Source organism: Colletes latitarsis, unplaced genomic scaffold (genome assembly GCF_051014445.1).
Source record: "Colletes latitarsis isolate SP2378_abdomen unplaced genomic scaffold, iyColLati1 scaffold0018, whole genome shotgun sequence".
In the NCBI taxonomy this organism is placed as follows: Eukaryota; Metazoa; Arthropoda; class Insecta; order Hymenoptera; family Colletidae; genus Colletes; species Colletes latitarsis.
Window position 1 is genome coordinate 8162015 of NW_027488369.1, and position 6708 is coordinate 8168722.

The window sequence follows — 6708 nt, forward strand, 5'->3', positions numbered from 1 at the left end:
TTTCGCATTTTTCACATACTTGTTGAACAGATCCTGGAATTTTTTCTGGATAGGATCACGTGGTAGTGTGGTACCACACTGAAACAGTCCATTAAACCTGGTTTCGATCAATATTTTAGAGGATAACGCATGTTAGGTCTAGGTTAGGTCTGGGATTTGCTCTCATCAGGTTCATACTTTCGTATATTTCTCATTCTTGTTGGCTAGATCCTGGGCTTTTTCTGGATTGGAACACGTAGTAATGTGGTACCACACTGAAACTGTCAATTAGACGTGGTTTCTGTCAATATTTTACAGGATAACGCATGTAAGGTCTGGGTTAGGTGTAGGATTTGCCCTCATCTGTCTCATACTTTCGCATTCTTCACATACTTCATGAACAGATCCTGTGTTTTTTCTTGGTCCGATCACGTAGTAATGTAGTACCACACTGTAACAGACCATTAAAACTGGTGTCGATTGATATTTTAGAGGATAACACATGTTAGGTCTAGGTTAGGTCTGAGATTTGCCCTCATCAGGCTCATACTTTCGCATAATTCTCATACTTGTTGGCTAGATCCTGGGCTTTTTCTGGATTGGAACACGTAGTAATGTGGTACCACACTGAAACTGTCAATTAGACGTGGTTTCTGTCAATATTTTAGAGGATAACACATGTTAGGTCTAGGTTAGGTCTAGGATTTGCCCTCATCAGTCTCATACTTTCGCATTCATCACATACTTCTTGAACAGATCCTGGGTTTTTTCTTGTTTCGATCACGTAGTAATGTGGTACCACACTGAAACAGACCATTAAACCTGGTTTCGATTAATATTTTCGAGGATAACACATGTTAGGTCTAGGTTAGGTCAGGGATTTGCCCTCATCAGGGCCATATTTTCGCGGTTTTCACATGCTTGTTGAACAGATCCCAGGCTATTTCTGGTTTGGATCACGTACTAATGTGGTCCCACTATGAAACAGTCCATTAAACCTGGGCTCGATCAATATTTTAGAGGATAACGCATGTTAGGTCTAGGTTGGCCCTGGGATTTGCCCTCATCAGGGTCATATTTTCGCATTTTTCACATACTTGTTGAACAGATCCTGGGCTTTTCTGGTTTGGATCACGTAGTAATGTGGTACCACACTGAAACAGTCGATTAATCCTGATTTCGATCAATATTTTAGAGGATAACACACGTTAAGTCTAGGTTAGGTCTAGGATTTGCCCTCACCAATCTCATACTTTCGCATTCTTCACATACTTCTTGAACAGAACCGGGGTTTCTTCTTGTTTCGATCACGTAGTAATGTGGTACCACACTGAAACAGTCAATTAAACCACGTTTCGATCAATATTTTAGAGGATAATGCAAGTTAGGTGTAGGTTAGGCCTGGGATATGCCCACATCAGACTCATACTTTCGCATTCTTCACATACTTGATGAACAGATCCTGTGCTTTTTTCTGCATTAGATCACGTAGTAAAGTGGTACCACACTGAGACAGTCAATTAAACCTGGTTTCAATGAATATTTTAGAGGACAACGCAAGTTATGTCTGAGATACGTCTGGGATTTGCCCTCATCAGGCTCATACTTTCTCACATTTCTCATACTTGTTCGCTTGATCCTGGGCTTTTTTCAGCTTTGGATCACGTAGTAATGTGGTGCCGCACTGAAACAGTCAATTGAACCTGGTTTCCATCAATATTTTAGAGGATAACACATGTTAGGTCTGGGTTAGGTCCGGGATTTGCCCTTATCGGTCTCACTCTTTCGCATTCTTCACATGCTTCTTGAACAGATCCTCGGTTTTTTCTTGTTTCGATCACGTAGTAATGTGGTACCACACTGTAACAGACCATTAAAACTGGTGTCGATTGATATTTTAGAGGATAACACATGTTAGGTCTAGGTTAGGTCTGGGATTTGCCCTCATCAGGGTCATACTTTCGCATAATTCCCATACTTGTTGGCTAGATCCTGGGCTTTTTCTGGATTGGAACACGTAGTAATGTGGTACCACACTGAAACTGTCAATTAGACGTGGTTTCCGTCAATATTTTAGAGGATAACACATGTTAGGTCTAGGATTTGCCCTCATCAGTCTCATACTTTCACATTCTTCACATACTTGTTGAACTGATCCTGGGTTTTTTCTGTTTCGGATCACGTTGTAAAGTGTTACCACACTGAAACGGTCAATTAAACCTGGTTTTGAAGAATATTTTAGGGGATAACGCAAGTTATGTCTGGGATAGGTCTGGGATTTGCCCTCATCAGGCTCAGACTTTCGCGTTTTTCACATACTTGTTGAACAGATCCTGGGTTTTTTCTGGTTTGGAACACGTAGTAATGTGGTACCACACTGAAACAGTCGATTAAACCTTGTTTCGATCAATATTTTATAGGATAACGCAAGTTAGGTCTGCGACAGGACTGGGATTTGCCCTCATCAGGATCATATTTTCGCGTTTTTCACATACTTCTTGAGCAGATCCCAGGCTTTTTCTGGTTTGGATCACGTACTAATGTGGTACCACTCGGAAACAGTCCATTCAACCTGGTTTCGATCAATATTTTAGAGGATAACGCATGTTAGGTCTAGGTTAGGCCAGGGATTTGCCGTCATCAGGGTCACACTTTCGCAGTTTTGACATACATGTTGACCTGAACGAGGGTTTTTTCTGCTTTGGATCACGTAGTAAAGAGGTACCACACAGAAACAGTCAATTAAACCTGGTTTCGATGAATATTTTATAGGATAACGCAAGTTAGGTCTGGGATTTTCCCTCATCAGGGTCATATTTTCGCGTTTTTCACATACTTGTTGAACAGATCCCTAGCTTTTTCTGGATTGGATCACGATCTAATGTGGTACCACACTGAAACAGTCCATTAAACTTGGTCTTGATAAATATTTTAGAGGATAACGCATGTTAGGTCTGGGTTAGGTCTAGGATTTGCCCTCATCAGGCTCATACTTTCGCATATTTCTCATACATCTTCAACAGATCCTGGGTTTTTTCTTGTTTCGATCACGTAGTAATGTGGTACCACACTGAGACAGTCAATTAAACCCGGTTTCGATGAATATTTTAGAGGATAACACGTGTTAGGTCTAGGTTAGGTCTGGGAATTGCCCTCATCAGGGTCATACTTTCGCAGTTTTCAAATACATGTTGACCTGATCGATGGTTTTTTCTGCTTTGGATCACGTAGTAAAGTGGTACCACCCTAAAACAGTCAATTAAACTTGGTTTCGATCAATATTATATAGGATAACGCAAGTTAGGTCTGCGACAGGACTGGGATTTGCCCTCATTAGGATCATACTTTCGCAGTTTTAACATACATGTTGATCTGATCGAGGGTTTTTTCTGCATTGGATCACGTAGTAAAGTGGTACCACACAGAAACAGTCAATTAAACCTGGTCTCGATCAATATTTTATAGGATAACGCAAGTTAGGTCTGGGACAGGTCTGGGATTTGCCCTCATCAGGGTCATATTTTCGCGATTTTCATATACTTGAAGATCAGATCCCTGGCTTTTTCTGGTTTGGATCACGAACAAATGTGGTACCACACTGAAACAGTCCATTAAACCTGGTTGCGATCAATATTTTAGAGGATAGCGCAAGTTAGGTCTGGGATAGGTCTGGTATCTGACCTCATCAGACTCATACTTTCGCTTTTTTCGCATACTTCTTGAACAGATCCAGGGTTTTCTCTGATTTCGATCACGTAGCAATGTGGTACCACACTGAAACTGTCCATTAAACCTGGTTTCGATCAATATTTTAGAGGACAACACATGTTAGGTCTAGGTTAGGCCTGGGATTTGCCCTCTTCAGACTCATACTTTCGCATTCTTCACATACTTGTTGAACAGATCCTGGGTTTTTTCTGGTTTGGATCTCGTAGTAATGTGGTACCACACTGAAACATTCAATTAAACTTGGTCTTGATAAATATTTTAGAGGATAACGCATGTTAGGTCTGGGTTAGGTCTAGTATTTGCCCTCATCAGGCTCATTCTTTTGCATATTTCTCATACTTGTTGGCTAGATCCTGGGCTTTTTCTAGATTGGATCACGTAGTAATGTCGTAGCACACAGAAACCGTCAATTAAACCTGGTTTCCGTCAATATTTTAGCGGATAACACATGTTAGGTCTGGGTTAGGTCGGGGATTTGCCCTCGTCAGGCTCATACTTTCGCATATTTCTCATACTTCATGGCTAGATCCTGGGCTTTTTCTGGATTCGATCATGTATTAATGTGGTAACACACTGAAACTGTCAATTAAATCTGGTTTCCGTCAATATTTTAGAGGATTACACATGTTAGGTCTAGGTTAGGTCTGGGATTTGCTCTCATGAGGCTCGTACTTTCGCATATTTCTCATACTTGATGGCCAGATTCTAGGCTTTTTCTGGTTTGGATCACGTAGTAATGTGGTACCACACTGAAACAGTCATTTAAACCTGGTTTCCATGAATATTTTAGACGACAACGCAAGTTAGGTCTGGGATAGGTCTGGGATTTGCCCTCATCAGGGTCATACTTTCGCATTTTTCACATACTTGTTGAACAGATCCTGGGTTTTTTCTGGGTTGGATCACGCAGTAATGTGGTCCCACACTGGAACAGTCCACTAAACCTGGTTTCGGTCAATATTTTTGAGGATAACGCATGTTAGGTCTAGGTTAGGTCTGGGATTTGCTCTCGTCAGGCTCATACCTTCGCATATTTCTCATTCTTGTTGGCCAGATCCTGGATTTTTTCTGGTTCGGATCACGCAGTAATGTGGTACCACACTGAAACAGTCCATTAAAGCTGGTTACGATCAATATTTTAGAGGATAACACATGTTAGGTCCAGGTTAGGCCTGGGATTTGCCCTTATCAGGCTCAGACTTTCGCGTTTTTCACACACTTGTTTGAACAGATCCTGGGTTTTTTCTGGTTCGGATCACGTAGTAATGTGGTACCACACTGAAACAGACGATTAAACCTGGTTTCGATCAATATTTTTGAGGATAACGCATGTTAGGTCTAGGTTAGGTCTGGGATTTGCTCTCGTCAGGCTCTTACTTTCGCATTCTTCACATACTTGTTGAACGGATCCTGGGTTTTTTCTGGTTTGGACCACGGAGTAAAGTGGTACCACTCAGAAACAGTCAATTAAACCTGGTTTCGGTCAATATTTTAGAGGATAACGCATGTTAGGTCTGGGTTAGGTCGGGGATTTGCCCTCTTCAGGCTCATACTTTCGCATATTTCTCATACTTCGTGGCTAGATCCTGGGGTTTTTCTGGATTCGATCACGTATTGATGTGGTAACACACTGAAACTGTCAATTAAATCTGGTTTCCGTCAATATTTTAGAGGATAACACATGTTAGGTCCAGGTTAGGCCAGGGATTTGCCCACATCAGATTCATACTTTCGCATTCTTCACATACTTGTTGAACTGATCCTGGGTTTTTTCTGTTTCGGATCACGTTGTAAAGTGTTACCACACTGAAACGGTCAATTAAACCTGGTTTTGAAGAATATTTTAGGGGATAACGCAAGTTATGTCTGGGATAGGTCTGGGATTTGCCCTCATCAGACTCATACTTTCGCGTTTTTCACATACTTGTTGAACTGATCCTCGGTTTTTTCTGGTTTTGATCACGTAGTAACGTGGTACCACTCAGAAACAGTCAATTAAACCTGGTTTCGGTCAATATTTTAGAGGATAACGCATGTTAGGTCTAGGTTAGGTCTGGGATTTGCTCTCGTCAGGCTCTTACTTTCGCATATTTCTCATTCTTGATGGCTAGATCCTGGACTTTTTCTGGATTGGATCACGTAGTAATGTGGTACCACACTGAAACAGTCAATTAAACCTGGTCTTGATAAATATTTTAGAGGATAACGCACGTTATGTCTGTGTAAGTTCTGGGATTTGACCTCGTCAGGCTCAGACTATCGCGTTTTTCACATACTTGTTGAACAGATCCTGGTTTTTTTCTGGTTTTGATCACGTAGTAATGTGGTACCACACTGAAACAGTCGATTAAACCTGGTTTCGATCAATATTTTATAGGATAACGCAAGTTAGGGCTGCGACCCCTCAGGGGCTGCCAGCCTTTCAGCTGCAGTACGGGCTTAACGAACCCGGGGTACCCGAGTCATACACACACCGTAAGCCTCCTGTTGGTCGTCACAACGACCCATTCACAATTCCCTATTGGTTTTGTGAATGGTACGTGACGGCAGGAGGAACGGGGGTCTTGGCTTAACCGCCTGGGCCACGAGTATGGCGACTCTATAAAATCGCCCTCCAATCCTAAGCTATGGTGCGCGGCGATGGGATGCATGGTTGTGGGAGAAGGCCCAATCCCAAGCGACCACCTCCGGGGAACCTGCCGAACCCCCGGAGTATTAGGCTTACCCGGGTAAGGCGGCTCTGCCCGGGTGGGCCTTTATTTCCGACCATCTCGTGGGATTTTTATGGACACAGAAAATAAAATGGGGATGGGGCGGGTTTTGTCGGTTGGGGAGGACGGAGACGGGGTTGGGGTTAGGGTGGCGGCGCTCGCGCCCCACTCAGCGCCAGGTCCGGCTTCGTCGAGGGTGGAGGAGGACGACGAGACGGCGTCGGTCTCGTCCTTCTCCTCCAGCACGAGCCACATAGGCTCTAAGAGGAAGAGGACGGGGCAGGCCGTC